At 44.1% G+C, this 26,052-nt stretch overlaps 1 protein-coding gene across 1 annotated transcript in view; it reads left to right on the top strand.

The window, feature by feature from the left end:
* ASTN2 (astrotactin 2) overlaps positions 1–26,052 on the top strand; it is a 1,049,203-nt gene that overhangs the window by 803,926 nt on the left and 219,225 nt on the right. The gene's annotated exons all lie outside the window — the stretch shown is intronic.

Genomic DNA, 26,052 nt, shown 5'->3' with positions numbered 1-26,052 from the left:
AGGTCCAGGTAGCGGTGGGCTAACCCTCCGCAAGGACCTAGGTATATTGGGGACACGTATTTCAGCTTTCTGTCCCCGTTGTACGGTTGAAGAAACCGAGGCCTAAGTTTACTCAGCAAGTCGGGAGCTAAACCGAAACTCGTGTGTCTGAGTGCAGTCTGTGTCAACCCCTTCGCTAAACCGTAGCCTCCCGGAGTGGTCCTCAGCCAAGCCTTGGCATCTCTCAGAAAGACCTCTCTCCACCTCAGCTTTGCCATCTGAGAAATGGGCCAAGGAAAGACCGCAACGTTCACTCTGGGGCAAGCACAGAACCTGGCTGCGCTTAGAAACGTAGTGCTTCTGGGCTCATCTCCCGGTGATACGGTGCAGCCTAGAGATAAGCTTATCTGATGAGCAAATTGCCGTTATGAAGGATTCCTACTCCTGCTCAGCTGGGAGGCCGACAGGGGAGGTAGACGTAGGAACACTCTTTGCAATCTGTCCCTGCAGATTGAAGCTTCCCAGGAGCCTAAACCCAAGTCTAGTTTTTGGGCAGCCAGAAAGGCGAAGAGCCTTCACAGGTGAGAAATGAGCTAGCCTGTTGGCTGGTGAGGACCTGTAGCCCCTGGATAGTTTGGGGTCAGCTACAGTCCCTGGCAACTCAGCGGTAAAAACTCCCCCTGCCATGCAGGAGAGAGGCCTGGGTCCGGAGGATCCCCTGGAGAACGAAATGGCAACCCACTCCAGTATTCTAGCCTGGGAAATCTCAGGGACACAGGATCCTGGTGGGCTACAGTCCATGGGGTTGCAAGAGTCAGACACCACTTAGCAAGTAAACCACTGCTACCACCAACACAGGTTCCTGTGGGTGACTATACAGTATAGCTTAGGCATAGGAAGAGGTTGGAAGGAGGATGGGCTTGGAATTGACAGGGTAGGTAAAGCGACCCTTCACAATGACAAAGCAACAACCACAAACAATAACAAACCTAAGTGTCGCGCTGCCATCAAACCCTTCACATGCACAGTTCACTTAATCTTCCCAGTGACCCTGTGAGAGAAGCAACTGATGCCTAGGTGATTGAAATAACATGGCCCCATATTCATAAGCATAAAGCCCAGATTGGAACCTGATTCTGAGAACCCTGCCCCTTTTAACCATGATTAATCTCTCTGCCCATTCTTTATTTCTAAGTGAAAATAAGGTTTGCTGTAGGATTAACTGAGGTTATTAATATATAGTGGTTTGCATTTAATTAAGGGTATGCTCACAGCATGCTCAGCAAGTATTTGCAAGTTGATAATTTCTCACAAAGCATATACCAGGTTGGGCCTAATTACCTGCTTCCCTGCGATTGTCACCAGTCAGCTGTGATCTCCCTGAAGGACAATGCCTGTTTGTTGTCATATCTCTTAGCGCTGTGTCCAGCACGTAGAAGTTGCTGAGTGAGTCAGACTCAGAAATGTGACCTTAGGCAAATCACATCCCGTCTAACCTAGAGTTATTTTAGCTGCAAAATAACTGAGTGGGGTCAATCGGATAAGAATGGACTGTTTTTTGAACAACAGCAATATACCAGGCACTCCATAGATATTGTCCTATGTCACAATCTTCACAACAATGATTCAAGTAGGCATCAGTTACTTTATCTTATAAAAGAAGCAACCGATGCTCAGCAAGATTAAATGACTTGTATACAGTCACCTTCTGGGAAGGAACAGGGCTGGAGTAAAACCCACGTCAGTTAGACCCATGACATGCTACAGACCTCTGTCCAAAGACTACCTACACTGGCTGTCTATTTTATTACGTAAGTTTCATTTTTAAGCCTCAAAAGAGAGGAGAAGTGATACTTAGAAATGTCAACTTTAAAAATATTCACAACCTAAAAATTGAGAGCTATATTTTATTTGGTGGGAACTTTTAGGACTTCAGGCCCAGGAGACAGTATCTCAAGAGATCCTGAATGAACTTCCTCTAAGAGGAGAGAGGAAGAGCCAGGTTATATAGAAGTTTTACATCAAAGGGCAGGTAGTCTGAAGTCTGAACATCAAAAGATTATTGGCAATGAAAGAAAAACAGATATCCTAATTTAAGGAATTTAGAGCTTTTCTGTGCATGGGATGGAGAGGGAAATGGCAACCCAGTACAGTATGCTTACCTGAAGAATCCCATGGACAGAAGATCCTGGTGGGCTTGCATGAATCCATGGGGTCACAAAGAGTCAGTCAGGACCAGGCAACTAAACCAAAACAAAACGGCATCCCTGGGAAGATGCAAGAGTCTGAACTCCCTGAAATCATCCCTTTCATGTGCATCTCAGTTATCGAGCCAGTACCCTGTGTTCCACATCCTGAGCCCCCTTGGGGCTCACTGCAGGGAGTGACTGCAGCCTGATGGATCTTAGAGGGCAGGTATTCTTCTCCTTCCTGAGTGCCCACCAACTCAGATTGGAGGGCTGCAGTCACCGATAACTGTGACATCCTTGCTTACTGATATGGCAGGCAGTGTTCCATTTCTCAAGTTTCCCTGGTGGCTCAGATCCTAAGAATCTGCCTTCAAGGTGGGAGACCTGGGTTTGATTCCTGGGTGGGGAAGATGCCCTGGAGGAGGGCATGGCTACCCACTCCAGTATTCTTGCCTGGAGAATCCTATGGACAGAGGAGCCTGGTGGGCTCCAGTCCATGGGGTCTCAAAGAGTCGAACACGACTGAGCGACTAAGCACACATTCCATTTCTCAGTTATTCAAGGAAAGTGGGGCAGTTGCTTGTCATTATGACCATAGAGCTTGGTCCTATTAAGGCAAAGACACTTAGATGAGCTTTTCTGAGCAGCATTGCCAGTGAAAATGAGGGACTTCCCTCTGCCCTGGGTTTCTGCCATGTTGGAGACTTAGTGCAGTGGATTTCACCAAAATGAGAAGGAGCCTCTTGCACAGAAGCGTGCCATTCTTCTACCAGCCACTGTGTTTCAGGTATTAGAGATGGGAGAGTTGAGACCTCACCTATACCCGCTCCTTAGACCAGGTGCGGAGTTAACACCCTATTTGATGAAAATCACAATTACAAGCCCATAGTCTCAATTCAAGACTCATCCTATTTTTATACTGACCTTTCCCCTACCATAGAGAGGAGCTAATGGGACTTCTGACAGTCTGGGGGTGTAATCCAATTATGTGTTCAAAAAGCAAACAGCAAAAACCTTTCTTTTCTCTTAAAAAACAAAATAAAAAAAACCCGATTAGACTTAAAAAGTGTTTAAATTACTCACAAGTTAAATTAATTACGTTGCTTCCCACAAAAATCTCCAAGTAAAATAAACACCCTAGGGAAATGCACTTATTTTAATCTTCTGGCTTTGCATATCCTTGACACATTATTAGTTCTCCACATACAGAGATGTTTTAAAAATACTGTTTGTGGAGTACTTTATTCAGCATTTTACCATAACTTTTTTTTTTTTTCATTTAACATTCATACCACTTGTATCTGTTTCCTTGGGCTGTTGTAACAAAGAATCACAGACTGGGGTGGGGGGTGGGGGTGAAACAGGGAAATGTATTTTCTCACTGTTCCGTAGTCTACAAGTCTGAAATCAGTGTGGCAGCAGGGCAAGACTTCTCTGAAGTCTCCAGGGAGGATCCTCACGTTTCTCTTCCCGCTTCTGGTGACCCCAGGTGTTCCTTGGTTCATGGTAACAGAACTCCAGTCTCAGCCTCCAGCTTCGTATGGTCATTCTCACCCACCCCCGCCCCCCGTGTGTCTCTGTCTTTACATGGCATTCTCTGTGTGTGGATCTGTACTGGGTGGGAAAAAAAATGCACAGCCTAAAAGTTGAGAATTATATTTTACTTGGCCGACAATCTGAGGACTTAAGCTCAGAAGACAGTGTCTCGGATAGCTCTGAGGGCTGCTCACAAAAAGTAAGGGAGGAACCAGGATAGATAGTAGCTTTGCAACAAAATCCAGATAGTCGGAACGTCAAAAGATTATGGTTAAAGAAAACCAGAGCTTCGAGTTAGTGAATTTAGTGCTCTTTTATGTATGGGAAGATATGAGAATGAGGGTTCATTGAAAGCATTCCTTCAATTTGCACCTGAACTGTCTAGGGACAGTAGGCTACTTTTCTCTATCCTGAATCCCCTCAGGGTGCGTAGTTGGAGGTGGTCAGCAACAACTGCTGACCTGATGGCTACAATATCCTTTGTCTGTTGATGCAACAGGCAACAGTTTTCATTCACAACTGTGTCTTCTTATAGGGACACCTGTCCTATTGGATTATGATCTCCATGTTACCCAATTAAAACTCCAGGGTGACTTCATCTAATTCCTCTGCAACAACCTTATTTTTAAATAGTCAAATACTGACATTCTGGAGGCTAGGATTTCAGTATATCTTTTTTTGGGGGGGGGCACAATTTAAGTGATAACATCCCCTTATCAGCTAAGTACTGTTTTCTGCATTTATAAGATGATCTGTAGTTTAACCTCTCTTTTATTCTCTTCAAAATAGTGATAACAATGGCTAACTCACAGCATTGTTGGGAGCAAAATAAGATTCGGATGTTAAGCACTTTCATATTAGGATACTGCCTAGTGTGCAGTAATGTTCATTGCATTGCATTTATTATTGTTAGGTTTGCTTATTAAGTCCATCATTGTGCAGTGGAGGGCTTCAGAGTCAGACAAACCTGGGTTGGAACCCTGGTTCCGCCCACCTGAAAGGTCATTTTGGGGAATAGATTAAATGATTTGAAGTGACGTTTGGGATTTGTTGCAGCTGACAAACTGGGTAACCTTGGACAACTTACCTAGCTTTTCTGTACTTAATTTTCAACCTCTGCAAAATGGGAATAATAGTAGTAGGTGGCATTGGTGGTAAAGAACCTGCCTGCCAATGCAGGAGACATGAGATACAGGTTCAGTCCCTGGGTTGGGAAGATCCCCTGGAGGAGAGCATGGCAACCCACTCCATTATTCTTGCCTGGAGAATCCCATGGACAGAGGAGCCTGGCGGGCTACAGTTCATGGAGTTGCGCAGAGTCAGACACGACTGAGCAACTAAGCACATATACACCTCATACTAATGTTGTAAATGGTAGATGATTTAATAGATCTAAAGTTTTTAGAGCCCTACCTGAGTTAGTGCTCTGTGAACAATAGCTGTTATTGTTATTATTAGTATTACTGTTATGACAAAGGGGCTTCCCTAGTGGCTGAGTTGATAAACAATCTGCCTGCAATTCAGAAAACCTGGGTTCGCTCCCTGGATCAGGAAGATCCCCTGGAGAAGGGAATAGCAACCTACTCCGGTATTATTGCCTGGAGAGTTCCATGGACGGAGGAGCCTGGCGGGCTACAGTCCAGGGGGTCACAAAGAGTCAGACACAACTGAGCGGCCAACACTCACATTATGACAAAATGTTCTCTTTTCCTTCGCATGCTAGCAGCTGAATGCTGAGGCGAGAGATAAATGCCTTGTTTATGGAAAATAAAGTAGAAAATCTAAGGAATTAAAACTCTAATGCATCTTAACCAATTTGTCTGAGTCTAGAGATTTATGACTCTTAGAATTTTCATGAAATAATGGAAAATTTTATCTATGTATCTGTATTACTTATGCTTATCACCGGATAACAAACTACCCCCAAACTTCTGTGCTTTAAAACACAGATTTCTCATCTCACAGGCTCTGTGAGTGAGGAATCTGAGCACAGCGGAACTTGATCTGCTTCACTGTCTCTCACGAGGCTTCAGTGAAGTTACTGACCAGGGCTGGGGTCTCAGCTGAAAGTTTTGGGAAGGATCAGTCTCTAAAATCACTTGGTTGTGGTTAAACTGAGAGCTTCATTTCCTTGCTGGCTTTTTGGCTGGAGGCTGCCCTCAGCTCCTTGCCCCAGCTGCTGCTGCTGCTAAGTCGCTTCAGTCATGTCCGACTCTGGGTGACCTCATAGGCGGCAGCCCACCAGGCTCCACTGTCCCTGGGGATTCTCCAGGCAAGAATACCGGAGTGGGTTGCCATTCCATTCTCCAATGCATGTATGCATGATAAGTCCCTTCAGTTGTGTCTGACTCTGTGTGACCATATGGACAGCAGCCCACTCAGGCTCCTCTGTCCTCGGGATCCTCTAGGCAAGAATACTGGAGTTGCTTGCCATTTCTTTCTCCGCCTTGCCCCAGGAGCCTCTCCAAAACAGCTTGTTTCATCAAAACCAGCAAAAGAGAGGTCACAGTCTTTTGTAACCTGATCACAGAAGTGGCACCTCTCAATGTTGCTGTAATCTCTTGGCTGAAAGCAAATTACTCAAGTGGAAGAGGTTATAACCAGCAGTGTGTATCAGGAGGTAGGATCATCATGGGTCGTCCTAGAGCCTCCATCCCTCCGACTCACCTCTCCCCGTCCCTGTCTTTCTTCTCTCCCTCTCTTAGTCTTGTTCTGCTTACGTCCATTTCTATCCTTCCATCTGTCTATCACTTAGCTACTCTGCTGAAACGCTGGCTCTAATCTCTGTGTGCCGTGCTCTATCCTTGCATGTTTCTCAACCTAGCCTACCCGCAATACCTAGCAGATGCCCAGCAAATGTTTGAGTTTGATTTAAATTTACAGCATAGAAGAGAATTTTTAAAGGGTCAACTTTATCCGTCACCTTTATAGAATCCTTATGTTGGTTCTGTTTATGTAAATGTAAATATTTACCATGTTCCTTTTTAATCTGTTCTTACATACTTGTGAGAAATAAAAATAACTTGTGAAACATAACCGTTCTTACATACTGCTCTTACCTGCAACATTTTTTTTTCTAATATGGAATAATGTTTGAAATCATATAAACTGGCTCCATAATAACTTATCAAATTGACAAGCCTGTTTTTAAACATCTAACCATCACAAATAAGACCACGTAAATGTCCTTACACAGGGAGGTTTTGCGCTTTCCTTTGTTCTGATTTATTTCTTTGTACAGATATGGAAACAGCTGGTTTAGGACTTTGAATCTTTATTTTAGCATAATGCACACTTCCATGCATGGACCAGACCGAGTCTGTAGTGGTCTGAACTTGTGTGGATAAAGTGTTACTGAACCAAACCTGGGTCTCCTTGACAGTGGGCAATAGAGCCAATCAGCAGACACAGGGTTGTGGTGAAGCAAAGTGCAGTGTTTATTGCAGGGCACAGAGCAAGGGGTCCAGGTATTTAGTGCTCAAAAGTCTTGAACATCCCAGTGGGTTTCAGGGAAAGGTTCTTAAAGACAAGGTGAATGAGGGGGGTTGTAGGGTGTGTGATCAACTTTGTAGGCATTCCTCTAATTGATAAGGTAATCCGGAGTCAATATCATTGGCTGTCTCAATTCAACCCACCTGGGGACCATGTGATTGTGGGCAGCTTGAAGTTAACTTTTTCCACCTGGGGGCTGGTTTCAGTATCTGCCAAACAGCTGAAAGGATGTGGCTCAGAATATTATCTACAGACCTTGAGGAGGAACTACTCGACTTTCTTTAATGGCTAAATTATTATTTTCTCTTGCTTGACTGTTTTCCTTTCTTTCTGCATTCCCTCACTTCCCTGATTAAATTTACTCTTTGGAAATTGGAAGTGGTCAAGCAAGAGCTGGCAAGAGTGAGCATAGACATTTTAGGAATCAGTGAACTAAAATGAACCAGAATAGGTGAATTTAATTCTGATGACTGTTATGGCTACTACTGTGGGCAAGAATCCCTTAGAAGAAATGGAGTAGTCATCATAGTTAACAAAATAGTCCGAAACACAGTACTTGGGTGCACCTTAAAAATGACAGAATGGTCTCTGTTCATTTCCAAGGCAAACCATTCAATTTCACAGTAATCCAAGTCTATGCCCCAACCACTAATGCCAAAGAAGCTGAAGTTGAACAGTTCTATGGTAACCTACAAGACCTTCTAGAACTAACACCAAAGAAAGATGTCCTTTTCATCATAGGGGACTGGAATGCAAAAGTAGGAAGTCAAGAAACACCTGGAGTAATAGGCAAATTTGGCCTTGGAGTACAGAATGAAGCAGGGCAAAGGCTAATACCATTTTGCCAAGAGAACGCACTGGTCATAGCAAACACCCTCTTCCAACAACACAAGAGAAGACTCTACACATGGACATCACCAGATGGTCAACACCAAAATCAGATTGATCGTATTCTTTGCAGGCAAAGATAGAGAAGCTCTATACAGTCAGCAAAAACAAGACTGGGAGCTGACTATGGCTCAGATCATGAACTCCTTATTGCAAAATTCAGACCTAAATTGAAGAAAGTAGGGAAAACCGCTCGACAATTCAGGTATGACCTAAATCAAATCCCTTACAATTATACAGTGGAAGTGACAAACAGATTGAAGGGATTAGATCTGATAGTGTGCCTGAAGAACTATGGACAAAGGTTCATGACATTCTACAGAAGGTGATGATCAAAACAATCCCCAAGAAAAAGAAACACAAAAAGTCAAAATGGCTGTCTGAGGAGGCCTTACAAATAACTGAAAAGAAGACAAGCGAAAGGCAAAGGAGAAGAGGAAAGATACACCCATTTGAATGCAGAGTTCCAAAGAATAGCAAGGATAGATAAGAAAGCCTTCCTCAGTGATCAATGCAAAGAAATAGAGGAAAACAATAGAATGGGAAAGACTAGAGATCTCTTCAAGAAAATCAGAGATACCAAGGGAACATATCATGCAAAGATGGGCTCAATAAAGGACAGAAATGGTATGGACCTAACAGAAGCAGAAGATATTAAGATGGAGTGGCAAGAATACACAGAAGAACTGTACAGAAAAGATCTTCATGACCAAGATAATCACGATGGTGTGACCACTCACCTAGAGCCAGACATCCTGGAATGTGAAGCCCAGAGGGCCTTAGGAATCATCACAATGAGCAAAGCTAGTGGAGGTGATGGAATTCTAGCTGAGCTACTTCAAGTCTTAAAAGATGATGCTGTGAAAGTGCTACACTCAATATGCCAGCAAATTTGGAAAACTCAGCAGTGGCCACGGGACTAGAAAAGGTCAGTTTTCATTCCAATCCCAAAGAAAGGCAATGCCAAAGAATGCTCAAACTACCACACAATCGCACTCATCTCACATGCTGGTATAGTAATGCTCAAAATTCTCCAAGCGAGACTTCAACAGTACATGAACCAAGAACCTCCAGATGTTCAAGCTGGATTTAGAAAAGGCAGAGGAACCAGAAATCAAATTGCCAACATTTGTTGGATCATCGAAAAAGCAAGAGAGTTCCAGAAAACATCTACTTCTGCTTTATTGACTATGCCAAAGGCTTTGACTGCGTGGATCACAATAAACTGAAAAATTCTGAAAGAGATTGGAATACCAGACCACCTTGCCTACCTCCTAAGAAATCTGTATTCAGGTTAAGAAGCAACAGTTAGAACCGGACATGGAAAAATGGACTGGTTCCAAACTGGGAAGGGAGTAGGTCAAGGCTGTATATTGTCACCCTGCTTATTTAACTTATATGCAGAGTACATCATGAGAGATGCTGGTCTGGATGAAGCACATGCTGGAATCAAGATTGCTGGGAGAAATATCAATAACCTCAGATATCCTGGTGACAATATACCACCCTTATGGCAGAAAGTGAAGAAGAACTAATGAGCCTCTTGATGAAAGTGAAAGAGGAGAGTGAAAAAGCTGATTTAAAACTCAACATTCAAAAAACGAAGATCATGATATCCAGTCCCATCGCTTCATGGCAAATAGATGGGGAAACAATGAAAACAGTGACAGACTTTGTTTTGTTGATCTCCAAAATCACTGCAGATGGTGACTGCAGCCATGAAATTAAAAGACACTTTCTCCTTGGAAGAGGAGCTGCGACCAACCTAGACAACATATTAAAAAGCAGATATTACTTTGCCAACAAAGGTTCATCTAGTCAAAGCTATTGTTTTTCCAGTAGTCATGTATGGATTTGAGGGCTGGACCATAAAGAAAGCTGAACACCAAAGAATTGGTGCTTTTGACCTGTGGTGCTGGATAAGACTCTTGAGAGTCCCTTGGCCTGCAAGGAGATCCAACCATTCAATCCTAAAGGTAATCAGTCCTGAGTATTCATTGGAAAGACTAATGCTGAAACTCCAATACTTTGGCCTCCTGATGCAAAGAACTGACTCATTGGAATAGACCCTGATGCTGGGCAAGATTGAAGGCAGGACGAGAAGGGGACACCATAGGATGAGATGGTTGGATGGCATCACAAACTCAATGGACATGGGTTTGGGTGGACTCTGGGAGTTGGTGATGGACAGGGAGGCCTGGTGTGCTGCAGTCCATGGGGTCACAAAGAGTCAGACAGGACTGAGCAACTGAACTGAAGCCTCTCTGTCCATGGGATTTCCTAGGCAAGAATAATGGGGTGGGCTGTCATTTCCTTCTTTAGGGGATGTTCCCACCCCAGAGATCGAACCCATGTCTCTTGCTTCTCCTTCATTGGCAGGTGGATTCTTTACCACTGAGCCATCAGGGCAGCCCTTTTCTAAAAAATATGTGCTCAGTTGTGTCCAGCTCTTGGCGATTCCATGGACTATAACCTGCCATGCTTCTCTGTTCATGAAGTTTTCCAGTCAAGAACACTAGAGCGGGTTGCCATTTCATACTCCAGGGGATCTGCCAACCTAGAGCTCAAACCCGCATGTCTTGCACTGACAGGTAGATTCTTTACCACGAGTGCCACCTAGAAAGACCCTTTCTAAGAATAGGAAAATATTATTTTTTTAAAATTGAATTAGTTGATTTACAATATTGTGTTAGCTTCTGGTATATACAACAAGGTGATTTAGTATGTATATTTTTTCAGGTTGTTTTCCATTAGAGGTTATTACGGCATTTTAAAAAAACATAAGGTAGGTGATGAAAGTACATTTAGAATAAGGCATCAGGTGAGTACATAGTACAGGTGCTACTCTCCAGCAATAATTGCCTTTACTGATGTTGTGTTAATGCTTCTGGTGGCCTACTTTTTTCAGTGTTTTATTGAGAAAAGAACACATACAAGGAGAGAAAATAGGATAGTGGATCATTTTGTGCCCGTCACCCTGCAAATATTGTTGTCAATATTTTGCCAATGTTGCTTCATCCATTTCTCACCTTCAATTTGCTTTTTTTTTGCTTCTGGAGTCTTTTAAAGCAAACCTCAGATATCCTATCATCCCTTCTGTAAATACAGTATACATCTCTAACAGACCATTATGCTTTCACATCATCTCAACATCATTATCACATCTAGCAATCCATGCTCAAATTCCCCTAATTACTTCAAAATACCTTTGTATAGTTCAGTTCAGTTCAGTCCCTCAGTCGTGTCCGACTCTCCGCGACCCCACGAATCACAGCACGCCAGGCCTCCCTGTCCATCACCAACTCCCAGAGTTCACTCAAACTCATGTCCACAGAGTCGGTGATGCCATCCAGCCATCTCATTCTCTGTCATCCCCTTCTCCTCCCGCCCCCAACCTTTCCCAGCATCAGAGTCTTTTCCAGTGAGTCAACTCGTCGCATGAGGTGGCCAAATATTGCAGTTTCAGCTTTAGCATCAGTCCTTCCAATGAACACCCAGGATTGATCTCCTTTAGAATGGACTGGTTGGATCTCCTTGCGGTACAAGGGACTCTCAAGAGTCTTCTCCAGCACCACAGTTCAAAAACATCAATTCTTTGGCGATCAGCTTTCTTCACAGTCCAAGTCTCACATCCATACACGACCACGGGAAAAACAATAGCCTTGACTAGACGGACCTTTGTTGGCAAAGTAATGTCTCTGCTTTTTAATATACTATCAAGGTTGGTCATAACTTTCCTTCCAAGGAGTAAGCGTCTTTTAATTTCATGGCTGCAATCAGCATCTGCAGTGATTTTGGAGCCCAAAAAAATAAAGTCTGACACTGTTTCCACTGTTTTTCCATCTACTTCCCATGAAGTGATGGGACCAGATGCCATGATCTTCGTTTTCTGAATGTTGAGCTTCAAGCCAACCTTTTCACTCTCCTCTTTCACTTTCATCAAGAGGCTTTGTAGTTCCTCTTCACTTTCTGCCAAAAGGGTAGTGTCATCTGCATATCTGAGGTTATTGATATTTCTCCCAGCAATCTTGATTCCAGCTTGTGCTTCTTCCAGCCCAGCATTCCTCATGATGTACTCTGCATATAAGTTAAATAAGCAAGGTGACAATATACAGCCTTTTGTATATTAGATATGTTTAAATAAGGATCAAAATGTCTCCATACTGTATTGCTGCTGCTGCTAAGTCGCTTCAGTCGTGTCCATCTCTGTGTGACCCCATAGACGGCAGCCCACCAGGCTCCCCCATCCCTGGGATTATACAGGCAAGAACACTGGAGTGGGTTGCCATTTCCTTCTCCAATGCATGTAAGTGAAAAGTGAAAGTGAAGTCGCTCAGTCATGTCCGACTCTTAGCGACCCCATGGACTGCAGCCAACCAGGCTCCTCCTTCCATGGGATTTTCCAGGCAAGAGTACAGGAGTGGGGTGCCATTGTTTTCTCCCCATACTGTACTGGGTCTCCTTTAATCTGTGATAGTTATCTATAATTCTACCCATGGTATTATTTCTTGAAGACATTGACTCATGTTTTTTCTTTTTATATTTTCTAATTTGTAAAAATAATTTTCTACTTCTCAGATTTAGCTAATGACTAACCCATGGAGTTTTTAAACTTGTTATTCTCTCCTAAAGATTCATCACTAATTTTTTTGTCCCTTGGACTTTTGTAGAACAATGAAAACCCTAGACTGCCTTCTCAGTAATGGTTTCAAATGCATAAAATGAAGTATAATTATATTTTTATGATTTCTTTCTTTTGTAGACCATTGTGTTTCATTTCACCAAATTTGCAATGTAGCAAAGCATGTGCTCCTGTATGTAGGACAAGATCTAGTTGAGAGTCTAGCAACTGTCATGATTTCTAAATAGTGTTTAATGTAAATGTTTAGAGATATTTGTAGCAACTCTATTGTGATGAAAAAATATGTGAGTTTGATTGCATCAGAGTCTTAGGAAGTGCTACTCTACTGTAGTTGCCTGCATCATAATTTAAGGTTCTAAATTGGATTTAGAGGAGGCTTTTGGCCGCTCTACTGGGCATGTGGGATCTTAGGTCCCAGGCCAAGGATCAAAACCATGCCCCCTGTAGTGGAAGTGCAGAGTCTTAACCATTAGACTGCCATGGAAGTTCCAGGATGTACATTTTTTCCATATATAAATTTATAGACCATTGAATTCTATCCACGAGCCTAATCACCAGCTGAAGTTTACAGATTGTGTCATGTACTTCCTATGGCATCATATCATATCTGGTTTTTACTTTTAGTGAAGTTAAGGTTGATTGGCTTGAGGTGCTGTGAATCTGACCCATTCATTAGAATATTTCCCATAGGCCTTTCTCCTAATGGTTTTTAGCATTCAGTGATAGCTGCCTAGATGTGTTATTTTATTAGGGATTGCAAAATGGTAACTTTCTAATTCTGTCATTCTTCCACTTGTATTAACTGCAATACTCCCATAAAGTAAGTTGTGGTTACCTTGAAATCAAGTTCATGTGATAAAATCTTGACTACTACTTGATTCTTTTACCAATTTTCAGAGTAATGAGCTGATCTCTGAGGCATCCCCAGTGGTGAACAGAGAATTTTTGTTTTTCCAGCTTGGGTTTTGGCTTTGGCTTTGGTTTGAGGAACGCTGTGAATTACAGGAAATGCATTTTTCTGACCTTTGTTCATCAGTCACCGTCATTGTTCCCTTTCTTCAACGTTTGGCCTGTGTGAGCCCCTCTAAACGGGTCTCCCTGTCATTTTGAAAGGACCACACTGGTGTTTGGCAGCAGTATTGCTTTTTGGCACAGCAAGATATCCTAGGCTCAGCTTGTACCATACCTATCCCAGACTTAGAATAAGGAATGTTTCCAAGAATTTTGTGTTCCTTTTAGTGGAAAATGATATTTAAAAACAAGAATCTGGGTAGTAAGGGTATTTATTGTTGTTCAGTTCAGTTCAGTCGCTCAGTCGTGTCCGACTCTCCGCGACCCCATGAATCACAGCACGCCAGGCCTCCCTGTCCATCACCAACTCCCGGAGTTCACTCAAACTCATGTCCACAGAGTCGGTGATGCCATCCAGCCATCTCATTCTCTGTCATCCCCTTCTCCTCCCGCCCCCAACCTTTCCCAGCATCAGAGTTTTTTCCAGTGAGTCAACTCATCGCATGAGGTGGCCAAAGTATTGCAGTTTCAGCTTTAGCATCAGTCCTTCCAATGAACACCCAGGATTGATCTCCTTTAGAATGGACTGGTTGGATCTCCTTGCAGTCCAAGGGACTCTCAAAAGTCTTCTCCAGCACCACAGTTCCAGAGCATCAATTCTTCGGCGATCAGCTTTCTTCACAGTCCAACTCTCACATCCATACATGACCACGGGAAAAACCATAGCCTTGACTAGACAGACCTTTGTTGGCAAAGTAATGTCTCTGCTTTTTAATATACTATCAAGGTTGGTCATAAGTTTTCTTCCAAGGAGTAAGCGTCTTTTAATTGTTAGGTTACCATTATTTTCAAGCCTTTTCAGCAGACAGAGATATGAAATGTTTATTTATTTTTTTTTGAAAGAGAAAAATCATTAGTGTGTATATATGATTTCCAATAGAAATTTCAAGGTGCAGAATTTTTCTCAACTCCTTTGACTTTATTCCCTAAGTGGCTATTTCTTAGGTGTGATAACCTTAGTTCTTAGTGACGGTAACATAATGGCTTGTTTTCTGTAGCTCACAGAATACACACAGTAGTTTCAAAATAGCAATACCAGTATTACACATAGCAGTGAGCCCAATACATCTAGTTTAGGATTTATTTGCAGAACATTTTTTTTTTCCTTTGGACTATTTTTCACTCAGCATGTAAAATCAAAATACTTGCTTTAAACCCTTATAACTATTTTCTCTGTTGTTATGCCAGCACTTTGATATATAGCTGGATATGTACATTTAAAATTTGCATATAATTTGTAGAGATTGTTTTGCTTTTTTGATTAAAAAAAAAAATTCTGTAAAAATTTGATGTGGTTCCAAAGCTAAAGCTTATAAAGCAAAATTCACTAAGAAAACTTTGGCTTCAATCCTTGTTCCCTTGATCCTATTTCCTCACTCCCCCAGTAGGTAACATTTTAAAAAAATTTAATTCATTAATTTTTTTTTCCAGTTCTGTGCCGCACACATGCTTTCTTCAGTTGTGACAAGTGGGGACTGCTGTTGGTTGCAGCGTGAAGGCCTCTCATTGCTGTGACTCTTCTTGTCATGGAGCACAGGCTTTAGGCGTGCAGGCTTCAGCAGGTACCACACATGGGCTCAGTAGCTGTGTCATGCAGGCTTTACAGCACGGGCTCAGGAGTTGTGGCACACAGGTTTAGTTGCTTCAGGGCATGTGGAATCTGCCTGGACTAGGAATCGAATCCATTTCCCCTGCTTTGACAAGTGGATTCTTTTTTTTATATATATATAAATTTATTTATTATGATTGGAGGCTAATTACTTTACAATATTGTATTGGTTTTGCCATACATTGACATGAATCCGCCCCGGGTGTACATGTGTTCCCCATCCTGAACCCCCCTCCTGCCTCCCTCCCTACCCCATCCCTCTGGGTCATCCCAGTGCACCAGCCCCGAGCATCCTATATCATGCATCGAACTTGGACTGGCGATTCGTTTCGCATATGATAATATACATGTTTCAATGCCATTCTCCCAAATCATCTCACCCTCGTCCTCTCCCACAGAGTCCAAAAGATGGTTCTATACACCTGTGTCTCTTTTGCTGTCTCATATACAGGGTTATCGTTCAGTCAGTTCAGTTCAGTCGCTCAGTCGTGTCAGACTCTCCACAACCCCATGAATCACAGCATGCCAGGCCTCCCTGTCCACCACCAACTCCCGGAGTTCACTCAAACTCATGTCCATCGAGTCGGTGACGCCGTCCAGCCATCTCATTCTCTGTCGTCCCCTTCTCCTCCCGCTCCCAATCCCTCCCAGCATCAGAGTCTTTTCCAGTGAGTCACTCTTCGCGTGAGGTGGCCAAAGTATTGGAGTTTCAGCTTTAGCATCAGTCCTTTCAATGAACACCCAGGATCGATCTCCCTTAGAATGGACTGGTTGGATCTCCTTGTGGTACAAGGGACTCTCAAGAGTCTTCTCCAGAACCACAGTTCCAAAGCATCAGTTCTTCGGCGATCAGCTTTCTTCACAGTCCAACTCTCACATCCATACATGACCACGGGAAAAACCATAGCCTTGATTAGACGGACCTTTGTTGGCAAAGTAATGTCTCTGCTTTTTAATATACTATCAAGGTTGGTCATAACTTTCCTTCCAAGGAGTAAGCGTCTTTTAATTTCATGGCTGCAATTAGCATCCGCAGTGATTTTGGAGCCCCAAAAAACAAAGTCTGACACTGTTTCCACTGTTTCCCCATCTACTTCCCATGAAGTGATAGGACCAGATGCCATGATCTTTGTTTTCTGAATGTTGAGCTTCAAGCCAACCTTTTCACTCTCCTCTTTCACTTTCATCAAGAGGCTTTTGAGTTCCTCTTCACTTTCTGCCTTTAGGGTGGTGTCATCTGCATATCTGAGGTTATTGATATTTCTCCCAGCAATCTTGATTCCAGCTTGTGCTTCTTCCAGCCCAGTGTTCCTTATGATGTACTCTGCATATAAGTTAAATAAGCAGGGTGACAATATACAACCTTGACGTACTCCTTTTCCTATTTGGAACCAGTCTGTTATTCCGTGTCCAGTTCTAACTGTTGCTTCCTGACCTGCATACAGGTTTCTCAAGAGGCAGGTTAAGTGGTCTGGTATTCCCATCTCTTTCAGAATTTTCCACAGTTTATTGTGATCCATCTTTCTAAATTCCATGTATATGCGTTAGTATACTGTATTGGTGTTTTTCTTTCTGGCTTACTTCAGTCTGTATAATAGGCTCCAGTTTCATCCACCTCATTAGAACTGATTCAAATGTATCCTTTTTAACGGCTGAATAATACTCCATTGCGTATTTGTACCACAGCTTTCTTATCCATTCGTCTGCAGATGGACATCTAGGTTGCTTCCATGTGACAAGCGGATTCTTATCCACTATGCCACCAGGCAAGTCCAACCATTTTTACTAGGTTTGGTTAATTGTCCAGTGTTTCTTAGTGAAAAATCATATCTAATCTAGACGTATTCCCTGGTGGCTCAGAGGTTAAAGCGTCTGCCTCCAATGCGGGAGACCCGGGTTCGATCCCTGGGTCAGGAAGATCCCCTGGAGAAGGAAGCGGTAACCCACTCCAGTATTCTTGCCTGGAGAATCCCATGGACGGAGAAGCCTGGTAGGCTACAGTCCACGGGGTCGCAAAGAGTCGGACACGACTGAGCGACGGAACGGAACGGAATCTAGACATATGTATAATACAGATTATACATAATATGTTGTGCTCAGTCGTGTCTGACTCTTTGCAACCCCATGTACTAGCCTGCCAGGCTTCTCTGTCCATGGGATTTTCTAGCCATGAATACTGGAGTGGCTTGCCATCTCCTACTCTATATACATATTATAACACATAGTATATCTATCTCTTTACATACAGATAGATATAACATAGATATAATGTGATTATATCCACTTGTATGTACATATCTCTTCTTTCTTATACAAAGTAAAGCACTATGCTTTTTGTGTTTTTTATTTAGTAAAACATATTATGAATACTCCGTATCACATATAAAGATCGCCCCTAGTTCCTGCTTAAGAACAGACTCCACTGTATGGATGCACCATAGTGTTTTTAACCAATTCCCTATTTGACATCCGTAAATTATTCTTTAAGGGCCACATTGCCTATCACTATGATGTAATGGACAGAAGCAACAGAAATTGCACACATTTGATTTCCAGAATTCACAACCTGAATCTCCAGCAAAATAGCAGAGTGGAGACAGTTTAAGATCGTGGGAATGTATTTAGAAGTGAGATAGGTCAAACTGGAAGCCTAATTCTCCCCAGTCTCACCTCTCTGAGCTTCCACTTCCTCGACCTGAAAATACGATAATGAAACCATGATTTATACGGAACCCTGACAGTGTATGCATGGCAAGGAGCAGTACACCTGGCCTAGAATATATGTGTGCATGTAAAATCACAGCAATAATTAATTTTACTGATTTCCTCAGTGGTAAGACAGAATCCCAAATGGGTCTCAGTCCTTTATTTTTGTTTCTGTTTTGTATTCTTGATGGGGAGGCTCATTAGTTCCTTTTCCTGTCCCTAGAAACTCTGCAAGCTAGCAGGAGCAGTAACTCACCTTGAACATGCTCTCCGAAAGCGTTGCCTATCACCTTGTTTACAGGTGACCTTTTAAACTGAGTGTTGCTAAGATTTCGCAAACATGAAGACTTGGGTGTGTGACGGATAACTGGAGCCCCCTAGAACAGTGGTCGGAGGGAGGCAGTTTGTTTTCTGATGGCTCCAAGACGCCATCCGAGCCAGCCCAGGTTCATGCCCTCCCTGCGATTTAGCCTGGCAATCTCAGCAGCCCTGGGTGGCCTGCTGTACTGCCCCAGAGTGTGTGTTAGTCTCTCAGTCGTGTCTGACCCTGAGACCCCATGGACTGTAGCCCACCAGACTCCTCTGTCCGTGGGATTCTCCAGGCAAAGATACTGCAGTAGGTTGCCATTTCCTCCTCCAGGGGTATCTTCCAGATCCAGGGATTGAATGCATTGCTGCCTCACTGTCACGCCTGAGCCGCTGGATCTGGGAGTCTTCATTTCAGGCAGGCCATTAGCATCTCAAAGGCCTCTTATTCACTAAACCTTGTCTAGGAATGATTACTTCTGGGCATTCCCTCTGTGATCCCTAAGAAGCTACTAGGAGGAGGAGGAAGGGGTTGGGGAGGAGCTAATGTTGGGATCCTCCCTCAAGGGGAATCAGTTTTGAGCAGGGTTTTTAAGAAAGAGAAGGAATGCGAGCCCAGGGAGAAGAAAGCAGCCTTCCTGTTACCGATGCTTCTGTGTTTCATCAGAAAGAGGCTTTGAAGTCACAGGCTGAATGCCTAAAGGCCTTTGGCTGTAGTCTGTCACCTCTCAGAACCTCTTGTTTCCTCGGTTATAAAATATGGTTATAAAAATGGTAATATTCCTCATCCAATGCACTGTTGTGATGATTCAATGAGATTTCTAGTTTCTTGTGTTTGGCAAAGAATAGAAGCTCAGGAAATGCGAATTTCCTTTCTACCCTCTCCCTTTTTTTCAAGCACTTATCCCACCACATCTTCAAAATAAAAACCAGGTTGCTATAGTAAGAACTGACATCTCTGGAAAGCATGGGCAGACATTATATTAAATTCTTAACAGTAACTTTTAATGTTGGTGATAATAGCCTCATTTTCTGCGTGAAGCAAGCATCAAAAGTGCTGAGACTGGAAGTGGCTGCCCATGGTCACACCCAGGGCCTTAGCTTGCCCTTAATCCCCTTTTACATGAATTAGGAAATGGTGCTTCTCTGCATCCCTGGTGGTACAGAACCTGCCTGCTGGTGCAGGAGATCTCAGAGACCCAGGTTCAATCCCTGGCTCAGGAAGATACCCTGAGCAAGGGCATGACAATCCACTCTAGTGTTCCTGCCTGGAGAATCCCATAGGTGGAGGAGCCTGGCAGGCTACAGTCCACAGGGGCGCAGAGTTGGACACGACTGAGCGACTTAGCACACACGCACTGTCCTCTGCTTGGGTCAGTGCCGTGGACACAGGGGTGGCCACTGGAGCTGAGGCAGGGTTCAGCCCCCTCTCACCACCTCGCCGTGAAGCTGTTGTGCGGTACACAGCTCACACAGTTGTACACAGAAGCTCTGGTCAAATGCATCAGTTCAGCTCAATCACTCATTCCTGTCCGACTCTTTGTGACCCCATGGACTGTAGCAATGCCACGCCTCTCTGTCCATCAGCAAGTCCCGGAGCTTGCTCAAACTCATGTCCATCGAGTCGGTGATGCCATCCAAAGGCGTAATTTTGATCAAATGCATAGTTTTGATCAAACTGAAATTCAGCCCCAGATCTGACCGCATCCTTTCCATTCCTACCTGGGAGTTCACTCCTTCCTACTTCCTTCGAGATCCTGCTCCATCCTTTATCTCTTCTCTTTCTGCCTCATCTCTGTCTCTCCCCTTTCCTTCTCTTCTGGCTTTTCCCTCCTAGCTGACACACTCAAATCCGTACACTTAAGTGCCACTGGGATTTCGAAACAAATCATGGTTCATAACGCCAGCTCCAGACCTGGCATTGATAGGCCTTCGGAGTAAATGCTTGTTCAGAACCCTTGCAGTCTTACAGTAGGCCACGTCTTCACCATCCTCCTTGTTACCCTAGGAACCTAGCAAGTTGCTTTGCCCACAGTAATCTCACTTTGGCATGAAAGAACGAAAAGATTTTTTCCCAAGAGCAGTCATCTGAAGCAAGCACTAGAGGGCAGCAGAAGATCGCACATGGACTTTTGTTTACCTTCCCGTCCCTGACTGGCCACAGCCCACCTTGTCTCAAGAGGCTGGAGTCCATGATGCCACTTCAAGGCTGACTGCTCCCTGAACAGCAGGGGAGATAGAGGTCAGGGGGAGGCGAGCGCTGAGCATGACTTAGCCTGTGGGAAAAACCATTTTTGGACCCACCGAGCTGCACTGGGATTCTTCACTCTGCCTTTTACTTACTTTAGGGCATATCATACAGCAGAACCATATGGCTATTTTTGTACTTCTTAAAAACATAAAAATGTAATTTGCAGACATAAGATATTGGCCACTACTGGGCTACTGGGTATTGTCCAGGGGTCGCTTTCCCTGCCCCACAGAGAATATGACTTTCCGCAGAGCTCTACCTGCTGTCCTTTGAAGCAGGTATCCCCTTGGAGGTTATGCACTGGCACCCTGAGCCCCAGTTCCCCTCTCCATAAAAGGGGGAACGATTTCTACTTGGTAGGATGACTGCAAGAACTGTATGAGATCGTAGATGCTGTATCTCTCCTCTGATGCTCAGAACGATTCCATGAAGAATTCGTATCCTCATTATACAAATGAGAAAAGCGAAGGTTGGCGAGACAAGGTGACTTGCCCAGAATTCAGAATCTGACTTAATAGCTTGGGACTTAAGCTTTCAATCCTACTTTTGTCTCCTATGTTCCACCAGGTAGGAAGCACTTAGTTTAAGGAGATTTCTGACAGTGTGGTTAAAGTGCCAGCAGGTTGCAAGGGAGGCTTCACAGATTCAGACACGCACAGGAATGAATTATGCTGAGCTGAAGGCCAAGCGCAGGAATAAATGACCTCTGAGGATGTTCCTGACACCCTAGAACTTATAATGTCTTCTTTGGGTTCTGTTTCTCATTTATTCTCTAAATAATCCAAGATTTCTCTACCAACATCGATGACTTTTTACAGATGAGAAAGTGAAGCCTTGGGGAGGTTAAGTGACTTGTCCATGGTGTTCCAGTTGGAAATGGAAGAGCTGGAATTTAAACCCAAGCAAGTCACTGTGCTATAGCTGCCCTTCTGCAGTTAAGCATATTGTGCATTTAGGGAAGAAGCTGCAAATTAGAGCATCAGTTGTCTTAGGATCTGGCAGTTTTGTAGACCTGTCCTCTCTTTAGAGACTCCACTGTTGCTTCTTTTTCCAGTCCTCAAGCATGCACACACAACACACACCACATTCAGACAAACATACCCTCATCAGAAGCCACTCAAGAATACCCCCACAGTTCGCCAGTGTGGGAGTTCCTTTACCTGTAGTTAGGTGGCTAATTTTATCATGACCCCCAAGTAAGGGGCAGCCTTGAGCACTACGGACAGAGTGTCAAAAAAGCACAAGTGCATAGCCCCGAGCCTGGGTTTTATGCTTAGAATGAGAATTTCAGTTTTTAGATGGGAAGCTGGTCTCGGTTCAAAAGAGCTCCCCCATAATGAAACTGGAGGCCTAGAAAGGTAATGAGTTCTATGTTCAAAAAGCAATTAGAATTATTTGGTGGTGAATGAAACATTAGATGGAATTTCTGACCAGCCGACCTTTAAAATGCCTCTTATACCCATGAGATCCCTTAGCCCATGGAAAGGGATGGGAGCCTAGGGTTATTGTCTGGGGGTGGCAGGAACTGGGAAGGCCTGCTGCTGCTGCTAAGTCGCTTCAGTCGTGTCCAACTCTATGCGACCCCATAGACGGCAGCCCACCAGGCTCCCATCCCTGGGATTCTCCAGGCAAGAACACTGGAGTGGGTTGCCATTTCCTTCTCCAAAGTGTTTGTAAAAATACAGTGAATGGAGCAGTTGAACCAGGTACAAAAAACTAGACTACTTATAAGCTATATGGTCTTGGGCAAATTACCTCTGTAAGTTGTCTTCAGTACATTAATAAGGTAAGGTTAAGACTATCTGCCTTTAGGGCTATGGTGATAGATTGAAAAAGTGGATTTGAAGTCTGATAAAGGTTATAGGAATAGAGGGGGTTAAAGGATCAGATTACATTTTCAAGTATTGATTTAGATAATTACCTGCAAACCATCTACAGGGCATCAGACTTTGAACTATGCGCTGGTGATGCAAATAGTCACTGAAACTGGTTCTATTTCTTGCTCTTATGGAGCTCACAGTTTAGTCAGGGAGCTAAATTAATTTAGCTATTAATTTAACATTAACTAACATTTAAAATGTGATAAGCAGTGTGATTGGACTTCCCTGGTGGCTCAGATGGTAAAGAATATGTTTGCAATGTGGGAGACCTGGGTTCAATCCCTGGGTCAGGAAGATCCCCTGGATAAGGGAATGGCTACCCACTCCAGTATTCTTGCCTGGAGAATTCCATGGACAGAGGAGCCTGGTGGGCTAGAGTCCATGGGGTCACAAACAGTCAGACACAATTGAGTGATTTTCCCTTTCAAGTACTATAATAATGGTGATGAGGTGATGTTCAGCTGATAGTACAAATCGAGGATGATCAAACAGTTCATGAATATATGTATGTTCGAAAGTATATGAGTTGGTTCCCATATTCCTTTTATCATATTCACTAGATAATCTTCCTCTGCCTCTCGCTGAAAATCTTAGCAAGCCACACCTAATCTCTCATTTTTATGGAACAGACTGTGCTATACACATTTTAAGTTGATATCACAGTTTCACATCAGGAATTAGGATGTCTAGTCTAAGTTTTTAATCAAATCTCTAAATCCAACAAGTCGAATCTCCTCTCCCTTCTCAGTGAGAGCATTAGGAGGCAGGGCAAGGTTAGCCTTGGTGCTCTTTCTCTGGATTTTCCCTCCTCTTCCTTTTCCTTCATAGTCAGAGCAAGAGAGGGGGATGTTAGGATTAGGAAGGTCATAATCGCCCTGGTGGGCTTCCCAGCTGGCCCAAGTGGTCAAGAATCCACCTGCCAAAGCAGGAGATGCAGGTTTGATCCCTGCGCTGGGAAGATCCCCTGGAGTAGGAAATGGCAACCCTTTCCAGTACTCTTGCCTGAGAAATCTCATGGGCAGGGGAAACTGGCGGGCTACAGTCCATAGGGTTGTAGAGTTGGACACAACTGAATGGCTGAACAACACACTTGTCTGCTCCCCTTGTTTCTGGCTCTGTGTTCTTGGATGCTGATGCTGATTTTTAAAGCCAACCCTTTCCCTTGGGGCGCTTTTCAGTGGTCCCTGTGGCCAGGGGCTTCTCCTAAGACCCAGGATGATTCTAGGTTGGCTTTGGTTGGCTGCTGCTCATCCCCCTCCACGCTCTGTTTCCCACCTTCTGGAGACGCTCGCTGTGGGGACCCATTTCTGTCACCATTCCTCCTGAGTAAGACTCACAACAGATCCAGGGCAGCTCATTCTCTTATGTGACCCTCATCTGGTCCAGGGAAATACTCTGGCATTTTTCCCACTGGCAGCCTCTGTGATTTGGGGCTCACCCTTCTGCAGCCCCTTCTGTTCTGCTGCCACAGGCCACTGGAGCTTTTGCAGGTGGGGTAAGACCCTAGTCCTGAGACTTGCATAAGGCTGGAGTTGCTGAGACATGTCGCGGTTTCTCTAAGAGGCACGCTTTTGAGGCCCCTTAGTCCAAAATTTAGGATTAGGAGGTAGCCTGCTCCACATGACCCACCTGGGGTGCTGGGGACTCTAAACGTTAGGTAATAGCTGTCTCCAAAGCAAATCTCCCCTAAATCCTTTCTGTCTACTCTCTGACCTCATTTTAGTTCCTTGTTCTGGCTGAGGTTTCTAGAGTTATGAAACCAGTGAGGTTTCATCTCCTTTGTACATTCTGCCTATAGGGGCCTGGCTTGGGGATTTCACTTCCATTCTGTCTGGGTGTAGACATTTCAGCTTTAACGTCTTGTTACAACAACAGCGCAGTGACAATTAAAACAACCTCAGCAGCAACACTGATAACAGCTAGTACTGACTGAGTGTAAACTTCTGCCCGGCACCTTATCTGATCCCTACCAGTCGCCTTTCAGAATCGATACTGTTATCTGTAAAGGGCACACCGATGCTGTTGTATTTCCACCGCCAGGCTGGGCAGTTCCGGCTGCGCAGCGCCGAAGTGTGGCCCTTGCTGCCCTGATGATGCCGTTTCAGCCGGCTACCTCCCCTTTGTGAAGCAGATTTCTGTGGGTCCTTGAGTCAAACTGCACAGCAGTTGCTTTCCTCCAACAGGAGACAGTAACTCCGCCTAAGAAATGATCCCATTTCAGCAATTCCTGGGAGGCCATTGCTGTAATAAAGGCCATTCTTTATGATATAAAAGTCTCCCCCTCTCTCCCCCACCCTTAACGTTTCTAATTTGAGCCCCTCTGGTCCCTGTGGAGTCTTTAAATGCTTCAAGTGCAAGCCTATTGCCAAAGCAAGCCTGTCTGACTCGGAGGCAGCGCCCTGCACTGTTGCCGAATATTGAACAAACATTCAAGCGGCTTTGGCTCTCCCAGAAGCCCTCAGTCTGAGGCCTTTGTTTTGTTTTCTGGATGAGGGCAAGCGGTGCCATCACCTCCTGCCGAAAAGCCCTGGCTGCCCTCCCAACAAGGAGTTGTCACTTCAACCGAGCCTTTTTTATTTTTTTTTTTCTGGTGGCAACAAAATAATACCCAGCAGGAATTTGGGAGGAGAAAAAAGAGAGTTCAGTTGGCAGGTTCTCAAATGAATGGGCTGTAGTGTCATTGGAACTGAATTGGGCTTGAAACCAGACATGATCCTATTTTGGAAGCATTGTTCAGAGGGATGGGAAATGTGAACAGAGGATAAGTCTCTTCAAAAATGTTCTTTATCCTTGGCCTGTTAAAGGCAGCCTGTTTTAACTGAACTCTCCCATCCCCTCAATGGCAAGGGTCTATGTGAGAACCCGGAGGAGGTCAGAACAACTGGCAAATTGATCAGCTATTCATCTGTTAACCTTTCAATTGAGAGCTAATTTTACTTTGAGAAGAACTTGCCACTTGATTGCAAGCCATCAATTAACTGTCAATCCCGAAATTCACAAATCTTGGCTCTTAGACTCATCAAGGCTTCGATGAGATAGCACAGTGATCAGGGCATATAAATATACATGTATTCAAATACATTGTTGAAAATATTATTGAGAGCCTACCGTGCTCCAGGGGATGTGTGAAGTGGATATGGTTGTCAGAAGGACCGACAGTGACCCTGCCCTCATGGAGCTTCTCGTCTACAGGTGATATATAGAACAGGGTGCTTGTGAGGAAGTTTAGTATGACACTCTCATAGAGATTAGAGGCACGGGCTTGGAGTTCAGGCTAGCTGTTTCTGAGAAACTGGCCCCTGAACTAAGATCTGAAGGGTGAGTGGGGGTTCGAGCTCAGGGAAGGCAGGGGCAGAGGCTGGGATGGGGAAAGCGTTCTCTGCAGAGAGAAGAGCATGCTCCAGGACACAGAGAAAGGACAGGGTGTAGGCGAGAAGCATAATGGCCAGTGTCGCTGAAGGTAGGGGAGCCGGAAGGAAGAGGCTGACAGATGAGACCCGAGA

Source organism: Moschus berezovskii, chromosome 7 (genome assembly GCF_049115385.1).
Source record: "Moschus berezovskii isolate FMDL1 chromosome 7, NW_MosBer_1.0, whole genome shotgun sequence".
NCBI lineage: Eukaryota > Metazoa > Chordata > Mammalia > Artiodactyla > Moschidae > Moschus > Moschus berezovskii.
The sequence above is the reverse complement of the archived record's forward strand: the minus strand, read 5'-3'. Positions and strand labels throughout refer to the sequence as shown.